The 15,665-nt window shown below is 37.0% G+C and overlaps 1 long non-coding RNA gene across 1 annotated transcript in view; it reads left to right on the top strand.

Moving 5' to 3' along the window:
* LOC143436634 (uncharacterized) overlaps positions 1-14,508 on the top strand; it is a 90,460-nt gene extending 75,952 nt beyond the window's left edge. Inside the window, exon 3 of the long non-coding RNA XR_013106519.1 lies at positions 14,458-14,508. This is a non-coding gene — a long non-coding RNA (uncharacterized LOC143436634). The remainder of the gene's footprint in view (positions 1-14,457) is intronic.
* The last annotated feature ends 1,157 nt before the right edge of the window (positions 14,509-15,665 follow it).

Raw genomic sequence — 15,665 nt, 5'->3', positions numbered from 1 at the left:
TTGATGGGTAAAGACAAAACATAGGACATGTCACATTTGGCAATAGTACAATCTATGAGTGCATCCTTTTAAAGCTGCAGATTCAAAGATACAGATCCCTAACTAGAGTAGAGGGGCTCTACGTATTGGCTCATATCTTAGTTTGGGCTACCACCAAAAATCATTTCATAAATTCTAGGATTAATTATTCTTCTTAGTTTGTGGCAAGCTGTCAAACATGTTATTGAAAATAAATATCTGGGTGAAAAAAATTAAAAAGTGAATTTTGGACTTGTACAAAAGCAAAGGTAAAGTTTGTAAGCAGAAATGATAAAATGAACCAAAACAAGCAATGACTTTCAGTTTGTTTTTTTTTTACATCAAGGAAAGTAGAATGCATGCATATTGTACTTGTTATTGCATAGGAAAATAATGCATGGAAAATAGGTCAATTGGACCTTCATAAAGATACTTATCCAACTTAAATAAACTTAGGTTTTTCTTTTGCTTTGTCATGAGTATGCTGTGTCAGAAACACACTTTTGTCTTTCCATGATTTAATAATTTGTTAAATAATAATAAACTCAATTGATATAGTTGTTTTATTGACCAAAATTTGGTAGCTACTCACACTTTTGCAAGATAGTACTGTCTTGGAAGAATTCTTTTTAATACTAGTTTTAATCATTAACAGTGAATCTCAAATCACACATCACAGAGTAAATTATGTAGATAGGCAGACAGATAGATAGATATAGATATTATCTATCTGTTATTTATTATCATTCATCTAGCTGTCTATTATTATTATTTATTTGTCTGTCTGTAGTTAATATCTACTGTCTCCCTATCATCTATATATTACCTATTTATTATCTAGTGATTATAGCTAGATAGTGATCATCTACCTGTCTGTCTATCTACCTGTCTGTCTATATCTATCATCTATCTATCTATCTATCTATCTATCTATCTATCTATCTATCTATCTATCTATCTATCTGTCATCTATCTATAGTTTTACAGAGTCAAGGGGTTACAATGAGACTTTAGATAATAGACCCAGGGAACTTGGTAGACAGTAGTTCTAGCAGTGCAAAGAGGCATGCAGGCAAATTGTAATTTTAATAGGCTAAATCAAGAGAAGTGGAAAATCTAACTAAAGCACCAGGAAGAGTTGGGCACTCACTGCCTGTTGGATGCCCAAGATGGGTAGTCAGATTCCAGATTGGTGGGGCACTCTGTAATTGTTATTTTCCAACCTACTTATGATGCTGAATTAGAAGAGTTTCCTCAGTCTAATATATCTACTTTAATATATTCATGAACCCTTATAGTTTTAGATCACTCTGCTTAATTCCTAAGATGGAACTGTCTATTCCACATGTAGTAAGTCATTAGGAATCTGTAGCATACTATTACCACTGGGGTAACAGTGTAATTGTCCTCCAGATGCAGAGTGATCATCCATGTTCAAAATTAGTCCATGGAAGCTTATAAATAGAATTTTATCAAGACAGTGTTCATTTTTAAAAGGCCAAATCAAAGCCTAATTTCAACAAAATATAGAAAAAACAGAATTCTAAACTTACTATAATGACACAAGAAAAAGGGTACTTGGATGTCATTGTTTATTTTAAGCTAATATAATATCATCATTATTATTTATAATAAAGGGAGTGGGGAGAAATTGTCTTCAGCAGTAGATGTCAGTGTACAAATTCTAACTCATCAAATGACTGTGTGATCCTGGAGCCATTTCATTTTTACATTCAATTTCATACTTGTAACTATAGATAGTTTCACAGGCCTATTGAAAAAGAAAAAAAAAATTATGCAGTGCTTGGCCAAGGGTTTGATTAGAATCACACTCAGTCACAGTTGAATGTCATGTTTCTTTTTAGCATTAAGTTGACATTTTCTATAAAGTCTGTTAGATTGCACTCTACCCAGTCATATGACCACAAAAGATGCAAAGGCTGATCCTGTCAATGATGATGAATCTTAGTAAAGTAAAAAATGATGCCATAGTCATCAGAAGCAGTCCTACTTACATGTGCAAATTGTCTTGAAATCACTGATTGGATCTCTGGTTACCAGAACCTTCTGTCTCTGATACACGGATATAAATTTGAAAAATTTCTGCATCCCTTTTAAATTTACCTATCAAATTCAAGAACTTTATAAACTCAAAACATGATCATTAAAAATATTTTGCCATCAATTTCAGACTGAATTTTTGCTTTTGTTTTTTTTTTTGTTTTTTTTTTTGTTTTTTTTTTTTAATTTCTTTTTAATTTTTTTTTATTAGATCTTTCATTTACACTTCAGATACCATCCCGTTTCCCCATTCCCCCCCCCTTAGAAAACCCCTATCCCATGCCCCCTTTTCCTTTTTGCATTTATACATTTTTTTAAGAAATGTTAATCATAGGCTTTATAAGTTTGGTATTGTTCAATCAGAGGTGTAACCCACTACCCAACCTAGATATATCAACTATCTTTGACTGGTGGAGATACATAAACATCTGCTTCCCTGTTTCCCCCCTCTATCTCTCTTTCATCACCTAGCTTCTCCTCTCCTTCTTCTTCTCCTCTTCTTACTCCTTTTCTTCCTCTCAGTACTCCTCCCACCTTAGCTCCTCCTACACATCACCCTTCCTGTTAAAAGGAAACTTTTCTCTCAATTAGAAAAAAAGTTTCTATACAATTAGAGCATAATTATGCCTATTTGTACCAGTGAGGTACAAGATAGTCCTAATACCCAGTCCATCCTTTTGTTGACTAAACAGCACCTCTGTCATCTATCCTAACTAAAACACTTAGTTCTGAACCTGGCTTTTTCCTTGGCTTTAGGATGAATGTCAGCTGATGACCATACACTCAGATCTTTTCTCTCAAAGTAAATAGCTATAAGTTTTCAACCCCATCAGAAATCCAGAATGACTGAGTTGACTATAATTGTGGGAAGCACCAAGCATAGCTTCTAAAACTTAGCCAATTTATAGAGACCTCTGAACACCTGGACACTCGCTCTACTTCGAAACGTTGGAGCATCTGTTCTTCTGCCTTCTGGCCCAGGATCATCTGACAGACCTTAGTGCTGCAGAATTATTAAGGGCTGATTACTCTGTCTAGGCAGATATAATCAGTCGACTATTCTGCAAGTGTGTCCTTTTCTGGACAGTAATTTGTCTGTAGAAGGAAAGTGGCAATTCTTGCCTAGTGGCTGTCTCACCACAACTGGAGTAACTCCAAGGATGCTCAATTTCTTCTTAGAGTTTAACATAGGAAGCTGTCCGGAGCAGACAGGTCTCTAATGAAAATGAACATTAATACTGAAATGTTTGTCATGTCAATTCTAAGGATTTCTGATGTTTTGAAAACCAGCTATCCATGTAAGGTAATCTGGAGTGTTGCCTGTTAACTCCACTCAGCTATTTCTAAATAAAACATAGAGAACACCCTTATAATAAACTCCAAGTCATGAATTTGCTATAGTCCCTTAACTCACAGGCTGACCATCTCAAATCAGTTAAAAAAGTTAAAGAAGGACTGGGTCTAAGCTTTGTATTCCTAAGTGTGTTATACTGGTACAATGCCTATGAGAGTAACAATATTCATCTCACTCTTATATCACTAAAAAGCTCATGCCACTGAAAACCTTAAAATTTGTAAACAAAGTAAATTGGTGCCATTTAAGAATTTATATCTTCATCTTGATATTAATTATACAGATTTCTACTAATAGGTTATGGCTATGCAATAAACCCTAGCTAATCCTCTCTATTCCGACAAAACCACTACTTTTTCCTAGGGAGACAGCCCAACATTTACCACCTTAGTCCCCATGCCCAGGGAATAGGGGCGCTGACTCATCATTAGCTTCTTCAAGCTGATTATGGGCGTTGAGATATTAGAAGAGGGGTGGGGGGGAGTGCAAGTTGACAATCCTCTGATGCTGTGTCTTCGCTGCCTCCAGATAGAATTCACGGACCTCAGAGGTTTGAGCAGGTCTGCCCAGCTTGCTTGTTGAGTAGATACACCAAGGTTGATCATTCTGCAATATACAATTCTCAAAACAAATTTTAGTATCAAGATAGGTTTTTTTTTTTTTTTTTTAAAGAGGGCTGACATTTTATTAAGAATGTTGGTTCTAACCGCTTTTCTATTTTTCCCCTTTTATTGGATATAATATTTACATTTCAAATTTTATCCCCTTACCATATTTCCCCCACCACCCAGGAACCCCTTATCCCATCCTCCCTCCTCCTGCCTCTATGAAGGTGTTTACCCACCTACCCCCAGCCTCCCTCCCCACCCTCAGATTCCCCCCCCTCAGTGCTCAGCCTTCAGGGTACCAATGATCTTGTCTCCCACCTATGCCCAACAGGGCCGTCCTCCCCTACATATACAGCTGGAGTCATGTGTCTCTCCCTATGTGCTCCTGGGCTGGTGGTTTAGACCCTGGGGAGCTCTGGCTGGTTGGTATTCTTGCTCTCCTCACAGGGCCACCAGCCCTTATGGTTCATGGTTCCTTCAATTTACTCTCTGACTCCTCCATTGGGAACTTTGATCATATTAATGGATAGCTGTGGGTACCTGTCTCTGGGTATGTCCGACTCTGAGAGACCTCTAAGGAGACAGCCTTATCAGGCTGTTGTCAGCTTTCCCATCCTGACATCCCTATCAGCGTCTATTTTTGATGACTGCCTATGGAATGAATACCCAGACACAATGGTCTCCCTACAACCCCCCCTTCAGATTCTGACCCACACTTTGTCTCCATATTTGCTCCCTTGGTTATTTAGTTACTCCTTCTAAGAAAGACCTAGGCATCCTCACTTGTTCTTTCTTCTTCATGAGCTTCATGTCGTCTGGTAGTTGAATCTTTGTTGTTTCAAACTTTTGGGCTAATCTCCGCTTATCAGTGAGTAAATACCATGTGTGTTCTTTTGTGATTGGGTTACCTCACTCAGGATGATATTTTCTAGATCCATCCATTTACCTAAGAATTTCTCGAATTCATTATTTTTAATAGCTGAGTAATATTCCATTGTATAAATGTACCACATTTTTTGTATCCATTCCTCTGTTGAAGGGCATCTGGGTTCTTTCCATCCAGCTTCTGGCTATTATAAATAGGGCTGCTATGAACATAGTGGAGCATATGTCTTTGTTATTTGTTGAGGCATTTTCTGGGTATATACCCAGTAGTGGTATAGCTGGGTCCTCAGGTAGTGCTATGTCCAATTTTCTGAGGAACCGCCAGACTGACTTCCAAAGTGGTTGTACCAGCTTGCAACCCCACCAAAAATGCAGGAGTGATCCTCTTTCTTCACATCCTCGCCAACATCTACTATCACCTGAGTTTTTGATCTTAGCCATTCTGACTGGTGTGAGGTGGTATCTCAGTGTTGTTTTGATTTGCATTTCCCTGATGACTAAGGATGTTGAGCATTTCTTAAGGTGCTTCTCGGCCATTCGAGTTTCCTCAATTGAGAATTCTTTGTTTAGCTCTGTACCCCATTTTTTAATGGGGTTATTTTGTTGTTTGGCATCTAATTTCTTGAGTTCTTTGTAAATATTAGATATTAGCCCCCTATCAGATGTAGGATTGGTAATGATCTTTTCCCAATCTGTTGGTTGCCGTTTTGTCTTGTTGACAGTGTCCTTTGCCTTACAGAAGCTTTGCAATTTGATGAGGTCCCATTTGTCGATTCTTGATCTTAGAGCATAAGCCATTGGTGTTCTGTTCAGGAACTTTTCCCCTGTGCCTAGGTATTCGAGGGTCTTCCCCAACTTCTCTTCTAATATTTTCAGTGTACCTGGCTTTATGTGAAGGTCCTTTATCCACTTGGAGTTGAGCTTTGTGCAAGGAGATAAGAATGGATTAATTTGCATTCTTCTACATGTTGACCTCCAGTTGAGCCAGCACCACTTGTTGAAAATGCTGTCCTTTTTCCACTGGATGAATTTAGCTCCCTTGTCAAATATCAGGTGACCATAGGTATGCGGGTTCATTTCTGGGTCTTCAATTCTGTTCCATTGATCGTCCTTTCTGTCTCTGTACCAATACCAAACAGTTTTTATCACTACTGCTCTGTAGTACAGTTTGAGGTCCGGAATGGTGATTCCCCCAGAGGTTCTTTTATTGTTGAGAATAGTTCTCGCTATCCTAGGTTTTTTGTTATTCCAAATGAATTTGTAAATTGCTCTTTCTATCTCTATGAAGAATTGATTTGGAATTTTGATGGGTATTGCATTGAATCTATAGATTGCTTTTGGCAGGATAGCCATTTTTACTAAGTTAATCCTGCCAATCCAGGAGCATGGGAGATCTTTCCATCTTCTGAGATGTTCTTCAATTTCTTTCTTGAGAGACTTGAAGTTCTTGTCATACAGATCTTTCACTTGCTTTGTTAGATTCACTCCAAGATAATTTATTTTATTCGTGGCTATTGTGAAGGGTGTCATTTCCCTGATTTCTTTCTCTGCCTGTTTATCCTTTGAGTAGAGGAAGGCTACTGATTTGTTTGAGTTGATTTTATATCCAGCCACATTGCTAAAGTTGTTTATCAGGTTTAGGAGTTCTCTGGTGGAAGTTTTAGGTTCACTTAAGTATACTATCATATCATCTGCAAATAGTGAAATTTTGACTTCTTCCTTTCCTATCTGTATACCTTTGACTTCCTTTTGTTATCTAATTGCTCTAGCTAAGACTTCCAGTACTATATTGAATAGGTAAGGTGAGAGTGGGCAGCCTTGCCTAGTCCCTGATCTTAGTGGGATTGCTTCAAGTTTCTCTCCATTTAGTTTGATGTTGGCTACTGGCTTGCTGTATATTGCTTTTACTATGTTTAGATATGGGCCTTGAATTCCTGATCTTTCCAAGACTTTTAACATGAAGGGATGTTGAATTTTGTCAAATGCTTTCTCAGCATCTAGTGAGATGACCATGTGGTTTTTCTCTTTGAGTTTATTTATGTAGTGGATTACATTGATGGATTTCCGAATATTGAACCATCCCTGCATTCCTGGGATAAAGCCTACTTGATCTTGATGGATAATTGTTTTGATGTGTTGTTGGATTCGGTTTGCGAGAATTTTATTGAGTATTTTTGCATCAATATTCATAAGAGAGATTGGTCTGTAGTTCTCTTTCTTTGTTGGGTCTTTCTGTGGTTTAGGTATGAGTGTAATGGTAGCTTCATAGAATGAATTGGGTAGTGTTCCTTCTGTTTCTATTCGATGGAATAGCTTGAAGAGGATTGGTATTAGGTCTTCCTTGAAGGTCTGAAAGAATTCTGCACTGAAACCATCTGGCCCCGCACATTTTTTGGTGGGAAGATTTTTAATGACTGTGTCTATTTCTTTAGGCATTATGGGACTGTTTAGGTGGTTTATCTGCTCCTCGTTTAACTTTGGTACCTGGTATCTATCTAGAAAATTGTCCATTTCCTCCAGATTTTCCAATTTTGTTGAGTATAGGCCTTTGTAGTAGGGTCTGATAATTTTTTTAATTTCCTCTGTTTCTGTTGTTATGTCTCCCTTTTCAGTTCTGATTTTATTAATTTGAATGCTGTCTCTGCGCCCTTTGGTTAGTCTGGCTAAGGGTTTGTCTATCTTGTTGATTTTCTCAAAGAACCAGCTCCTGGTTTTGTTGATATTTTGTATAGTTCTTTTTGTTTCGACTTGGTTGATTTCAGCCCTGAGTTTGACTATTTCCTGCCGTCTACTCCTCTTGGGTATACTAGCTTCTTTTTGTTCTAATGCTTTCAGGTTTGCTGTCAAGTTGTTAATGTATGCTCTTTCCACTTTCTTTTTGTGAGCACTTAGAGCTATGATTTTTCCTCTTAGTACTGCTTTCAATGAGTCCCACATGTTTTGATATGATGTGTCCTCATTTTCATTTAAATCTAAAAAGTCTTTAATTTCTTTCTTAATTTCTTCCTTGACCAAGTTATCATTGAGTAGAGCATTGTTCAGTTGCCAAGTGTATGTCGGTTTTCTGATGTTTTTGTCCATGTCAAAGACAAGTCTTAATCCATGGTGGTCTGATAAGGTGCTGGGGATTATTTCAATCTTTTTGTATCTGTTGAGGCCTGTTTTGTGACCAATTATATGGTCTATTTTCGAGAAGGTACCATGAGGTGCTGAGAAGAAGGTGTATTCTTTTGTTTTAGGATGAAATGTTCTATAGATGTCAGTTAAGTCCAATTGGTTCATAACTTCTGTTAGTTTCATTGTGTCTCGATTTAGTTTCTGTTTCCATGATCTGTCCATAGCTGAGAGTGGGGTGTTGAAATCTCCCACTATTATTGTGTAGGGTGCAATGTATGCTTTAAGTTTTAGTAATGTGTCTTTTATGTATGTGGGTGCCCTTACATTTGGGGCATAGATGTTGAGAATTGCAAGTTCCTCTTGGTACATTTTTCCTTTCATGAATATGAAGTGTCCTTCTTTATCTTTTTTGATTACTTCTGGTTGAAAACTGATTTTATTTGATATTAGAATCGCTACTCCAGCTTGTTTCTTGGGACCATTTGCTTGGTAGATTGTTTTCCAACCTTTTACTCTGAGGTAGTGTCTGTCCTTTCCACAGAGGTGCGTTTCCTGAATGCAGCAAAATGTTGGGTCCTGTTTACGTATCCAGTCTGATAGTCTATGTCTTTTTACTGGAGAATTGAGTCCATTGATATTAAGAGATATTAAGGAAAAATGAGTGTTGTTTCCTGTTATTTTTGTTATTGGCAATGGAGATATGTTTGTGTAGCTACCTTCTTTTACGGTTTTTGGAGGATTACTTTCCTGCTTTTTCCAGGTTGTAGTTTCCCTCCTTGTGATGGAGTTTTCCACCAATTATCCGTTGAAGTGCTGGGTTTGTGTTGAGATACTGTGTAAATTTGGATTTGTCATGGAATATTTTGGTTTCTCCATCAATAATGATTGAGAGTTTTGCTGGGTATAGTAGTCTGGGCTGACATTTATGTTCTTTTAGGGTCTGTATGATATCAGTCCAGGATCTTCTGGCTTTTATGGTCTCTGGTGAAAAGTCTGGTGTAATTCTTATAGGTCTGCCTTTATATGTTACTTTGCCTTTTTCCCTTACTGCTTTTAGTATTTTTTCTTTGTTTTGTACATTTGATGTTTTGACTATTATGTGGCGGGAAGTATTTCTTTTCTGGTCTAAACTATTTGGAGTTCTGTAGGCTTCTTGTATATTTATGGACATCTCTTTCTTTAGGTGAGGGAAGTTTTCCTCTATAATTTTGTTGAGAATATTTACTGGTCCTTTAAGTTGGGAGTCTTCCCCCTCATCTATTCCTATTATCCTTAGGTTTGGCCTTCTCATTGTGTCTTGGATTTCTTGTATATTTTGGGTTAGTAGCTTTTTGTATTTTGCATTTTCTTTGACAGTTGTGTCAATGTTTTCCATGGTATCTTCTGCACATGAGATTCTCTCTTCCATCTCTTGTATTCTGTTGGTAATACTTGTATCTATGACTCCTGATCGTTTTTTTAAGTTTTCTATCTCCAGGGTGTTCTCCCTTTGTGATTTCTTTATTGTTTCTACTTCCGTTTTTAGATCCTGCATGGTTTTGTTTAATTCCTTCTCCCGTTTGATTGCATTTTCTTGTAATTCCTTAAGGGATTTTTGTGTTTCCTCTCTAATGGTTTCTATCTGTTCTTTGAGAGTGTTATTTATGTCTTTCTTAAAGTCCTCTATCATCATCATGAGAAGTGATTTTAATTCTGAATCCTGCCTTTCTGGTGTGATGGGGTGTTCAGGGCTTGCTATGATGGGGGAACTGGGTTCTGATGATGCCATGTAACTTTGGTTTCTGTTGCTTACGTTCTTGCGCCTGCCTTTTGCCATCTGGTTAATTCTAGTGTTACCTGTACTTCTGTCTCTGATTGAAGCCTGTCTTTCCAGTTGTCTAGCTTTTGTTTGGTCTTCTAGGAGTCCAGATATCTTTGTGATTTTTTTCCAGCTGCCCTGATTACAGTGGTATCTCTAGGATGCCTCAGGATATGGTGCCTCCAAGGTAGCAGTCCAGCTAGATGTCTGCTGTTCTTGGTGCAGTGTCTCCTCTTGGCTATCTCAGGGTATGTTGTCTGACACTCTGAGTTCAGTTGTTCCTCTGTGGCTCTGGGTTGAGCGGACCTTCCAGTATGTTTCAGGTGGAATCCGGGGTCCACACAACTGCAGACCTGGTAGAGGTCTGGTCTGGGGCTCAGACCCTGCAGGCCTCAGGCCGGAGGGGGGGCGAGCAGCAGAAGGAGCGTGCTAGCACCGGCTATGGGTTCTATGGATCCCCCAGAATGTGTCTGGGGGGCTCCTAGGTGCACTCACTCTCAGGCCTCAGACTGCAGGAGGGGCGAGCGGCGGAAGGGGCGTGCTAGCTCTGGCTATGGGTTCTATGGATCCCCCAAAATTTGTCTGGGGGGCTCATGGGTGCACTTACCAGCAGGCCTCAGACTGCAGGAGGGGCGAGCGGCGGAAGGGGCGTGCTAGCGCTGGCTATGGGTCTATGGATCCCCCAGAATGTGTCTGGGGGGCTCCTGGGTGCACTTACCAGCAGGCCTCAGACTGCAGGAGGGGCGAGCGGCGGAAGGGGCGTGCTAGCGCTGGCTATGGGTCTATGGATCCCCCAGAATGTGTCTGGGGGGCTCCTGAGTGCACTTACCCGCAGGCCTCAGACTGCAGGAGGGGCGAGCGGCGGAAGGGGCGTGCTAGCGCTGGCTATGGGTCTATGGATCCCCCAGAATGTGTCTGGGGGGCTCCTGGGTGCACTTACCCGAAGGCCTCAGGAATTTTTGCTTTTGTATACTTAATAAAAGTTTATTATTTCAGGATAAAGTCTTACCAAATGTAAACTTTAAAAAAATCATATTACGAACTCTAGAAATCAAAAATTCTTTGAAAAGTACAAACATAGGTCAACAGAAAAGACAGAATGAGATTATAAAATAGAGTGTTTTGGGTTGCTTTCTTGTCATGACAAACAATAGGCTCGAAAAGATTAGAGAGGAAAGGTTTTATTTCTGCTTATATTTTTAGGTTAGAGTTCATAACTAAGTAAAGTCAAGGCAGGAACTAAAACAGTACCTGAACAAGAACCCATGGAGGAATGTGTAGGAGGAGCTAAGGTGAGAGGAGTAAGGAGAGGAAGAAGAAAAGGAAGAGGTGGAGCTAGGGAGAGCAGAGATGTAGGAGGATGAAGAGCCACGCAAGTATGGAGAGCAGTCCTGGGTAACAACTTATATTTAGGTTAGCTAATTGGGATACACCTCTAATTGTATGGGCGTATTGTTATTGAGCATTATCAAACTTATAAAGCCTTTGACTAATATTTAAGCATTAGAGTCTCATTTTCTTTCTGGGCGTGTGTGGATGGCAGGGTGGTCTGTGCACTGCCCAGCCTTTAGAGACAGCGTGGAAGATTGGCAGAGCCATCTCCCATGTTGTCATCTTGTGGGTGGCAGGACTGGTGTTTCTGGGTGGCCATTTCTAGCTATGGAGCACACATGACATCTGGCTGAGAAACATGGCTGCTAAGCTACACAGAGCCACCGCAACTTAGTCAACTTGACCAGTGGACATTTTAAATAATTATTTATACAGGAATGTTGCTTATTGGCTGGCTCATACCCAGGCTCATGCTCAACTAAATTTTCTTAATATAATCTAAACCTACTTGCTTAGAGATAGCGACAGCCACAGTAGACAAGGAACTACTACATCAATCATTAATCAATACATGGCCACAGAATAATTTGATTCATTTTCCCACAAATGACCATCGACTATGCCAAGAGCTGAAGCCAACTTGATTACTCCACTAATCATTAACTTGACGTGCATACATATCAGTGTTAATCCACAACATTTTCATTCTTTTTTGTCCCCGAAAACCCGTTAATATCATAACATACAATATAACAATGCTTTTAATTTTTTTAATTTTTTATTTTATTTTCTGAGATTATAATATATCACATCACTTCTCCCTTAATTTTTCTGCCTCCTAATCCCCTCTATAAGAAAATTCTCTCGTCTTTTTGCTTTTAGTAACTTAAAACTTCTGATTATTTTGGGAGGCATTAAAAAAAGAGTGGTACATGCAAAAGAGAAATAATTTCCCTTATAATTAGTAATCTCTTTTCTTGTAAAATGTGAAATGATATGATCGGAGTAAAGATATTGTTACCAGGTTAACAATTTAACAAATGGGAAGATGGACATGTTTACAGACTTTGAAGTAGCTAGGTTTGCAGAGTTCTTCAAATAAATCAATGCAGAGTGATATAGAAATCAGCTCTTTCAAAACTGCTGGGAAAATTATTACTCAATTTATCAAATAAAGAATGTTTCTTTATTAATTTTGTTTTTGAAAAATTACTAGGATAGTTCCTGTCACTTAATGATTATTTAGTTATAAATATATTACCAATAAATTCCCTAAACTGCATTGGAGTACTTTGTCTTATTTGATTCTCTGTTTCTTTTACCATTACCCAATTGTTTTAGAATAAAATATAATTTCATTTCCATGGTTTGGCTGACATTTGTAATTACTGAGATTCTTCATTTATAAGGACAAATACTGGTAAGTTTATAAAATAAGACAGAGACTCATAAATTATATAAATTGAAAACATTATTTCAACTGTGTATTGCATTGCACAAATGTAATTGATATATCTTTTTGAAAAAGAATTGAAGACTAACAATACAATAAACAATCTTTTCTTCATTTTCTATCTCATTATTTTTCTCTTTTCATTATATAATTTATGAGTAAACTGTACATTGCATTAATAAAGGTATAAAAAAATAATGATTAAACACTAAAAAAAGAAAGAGTAGCAGACATTAGAGACCAGAACATGTAACCCCAAATACAACTGTGCATGACCATAAAGCCATTTGAAACATACTTCTTAAAACCATGCTGTTGTTATATTGATTATTTGCAGCAGAAGATACTTGAAGAACTGCAAATGGAGAGAAAAGTTCTTTTTGAAGCTCATTCTCCTACCTTAAAAGAGACACTCTAAAAGTACTCGAATTTCATCAACCCAACACCTCTGGGGAGGCTTCACCCTCCTTAGATAACAGGCTTATCCTAGGAGAGCAGATAAGAATCCATTACCTGAGCTACTCAGATGTTCTTTCACTGTCCCCAACTGTTATAAAGACTCTCCTAAATGGAAAAGTTCTGTTTCCTTTCCTTGTTAACTTGTTGGCTATTGTGTAAGATATGCTATAAATCCACATGTAAATGCAAAGATAATAATTCTGGGAAACTTTTATTTAGATGTTCTGCTTATAAAATAATACTATCCAACAAATATGTGAATGTTTGGTTTTAGATTACTTTATAGATTCAGCAATCTAACATAAGTAAGACATACGGAAAGTATTCTTTGTCTTCCAAAACACCATGTGTTAGCAACACCTTCATTTAGCATTGCTCAGCAAACATATCCAAAGGTAATTTCATTATAGAAACAGAGTTGATCATATTTAATTTACCACTTCCAATTAATTGAGATCTCCAAATTCTATGCAGTTTGCTGATAGTAAATCTAAGCAAAACATTCTTTAACTTTAAAAATGTTTGGCAATAATTACATAAGTTTATGTTGTATATTGTGATATATATAAAATTTAAAAAATAACCTGTGTCAGATATTATTTTAATGCATATAATATACATATATGGAATTATTAGTGAAGACTAATGTGTTTATTATACTAACATTTTCTTCTTTTAGGGTCCACGAAGGTATAAAAACATCAGATCACCTTGTGACATAGTTACAGGAGGTTGTGAGATTTTCATGTGGTTGTTGGGAGTTGTCCTCTTATTCCATTAAAGAGCAGAAATCATTCTTTACCAAGCCATCACTACTCTCAACTACTCCCATTGCCTTATTTAATAACTTGGAGGTTTCTTTATTCCTCTTATCACATTTATTTATACTTTAATTCTCAGTTTATTATTTTGGTTTTAGCATCATTAAATACAAGATTTTTAAGTATTTAATTTTGAATTAAACTTAAATGTAATATTTTTCACTTAATATTCTAAAAGAATTAACCGCTTTTGTTGTCGGTTTTTATTTTTGATATAGTTCTTTGTCCTTTACTTACTTTCCTTACTAATTTTATTACATCAATAAACACATAGTATGTAATACACACACAAAGACTCACAGTATTTATATATATATATATTATATATATAAATATCACAGTATTTATATATATATTCATCATAATATACAAAAACTGTATATATATGTATATATACTGTTCATAATATATTATATATATATATATATATATATATATTCACTGATATCTCTTCATGAAAGTTCTTGTATTTATTTTAATTTATATTTTTATTAAAATGAGAAACTTTACTCTTAAATTCTTAGCATGGATGCATTTTCTATTTTTTGAAGTGGCAAGCATTTGGATTGTCTTCTGATGGAGCCAATAAAAGACAAAGAGAAGGCTGATAAAATTAACCCTTAAGGAAATTTGCCTCTTCAATGTTGATCTTGAGGTAAGAACATGTGTAATTAAGCCCTCACCCAGAGAACATGTGGAACCACAGAGGGTCACCATTTTTAGTCCACATCCTATTAGAGACATCCTGTCTTCAATTCAATTCATGTAAATCATAGCTGGGTTCAGTGGGAGCTTAATGACAAAATAGTAGTTAATATGAAAACTCTTGGTCCTATTCAGTAATTACCCACTCAATAGTAATAGAGTAGAAGCTGTGTTTGTCACATAATATTAGAATACAGGATGCTTCTTTGCATGCATAAATTTGAAAAACACAAAACAATTTAATACCTATCTAAATTAGATTCATCGACTCCTAGTAGATTAGAAGTTACCTTCCCTCTTTAGTCCATGTTTTTGAAACTACTGACATATCTAAATGAATGAAATTGAGCACTCAAAGCGCAATTTACAATAGGTCATTTTCAATTTTGTTCTATTTACAAAGAAACTTGGAAATACTTAATTTACTGTCAGTAAGCAATATTTTAACACTTTCTATGTCTTTATCAAGAATTAAGAAGCTGGTTGTGGAGTCACATGACTTTACCAAACTTTCTAGTGTCAGAGACAGGTGAATCTTTTTCAGTTTAAGGCTGTCCGAGTACACAAAGCTGTTTTTATACCAACCTGAGGTACACAGTGATATTTTCTCAAAATAAATAAGTAAACAAATAAAAGGATCACTAAAAGAAGCAAGCATGTGACTTGAGGAATTAAGTCTTAGAGATTCCTCTTATTTAGAAATTTCATTTGGTAATTCAAAGTCCATAATTTCTCCAAAAAATCTTTCAAAGAAAAAAAACATTAGTAGAGTATGCTAATTTCATGAAGTCACATAGCTAGGGGTGTAAGAACCCCACGAAGGGAGGACCTCCCTCAAGCCTCAGGAATTCACGGCCACCCGATAACTCACAAGACACCATTCTTGATGCAAACAGCAAGAGGTATATTTCGGGATCAGTCGACTGATGATCAATTCATAACCCACTCAGGAGCAGAGGAATTGACAATTCAGCCTGGTGAGAGGAGATCATATATAGAGGAAAACCACAAACCAAGAGGGGTGAGGGGGTAACTAAGAAAACATAACAAAACA

This window comes from Arvicanthis niloticus, chromosome 23, assembly GCF_011762505.2.
Source record: "Arvicanthis niloticus isolate mArvNil1 chromosome 23, mArvNil1.pat.X, whole genome shotgun sequence".
Lineage (NCBI taxonomy): Eukaryota > Metazoa > Chordata > Mammalia > Rodentia > Muridae > Arvicanthis > Arvicanthis niloticus.
Note: the sequence above shows the minus strand (reverse complement) of the source record. Positions and strands in the feature narration are given on the sequence as shown.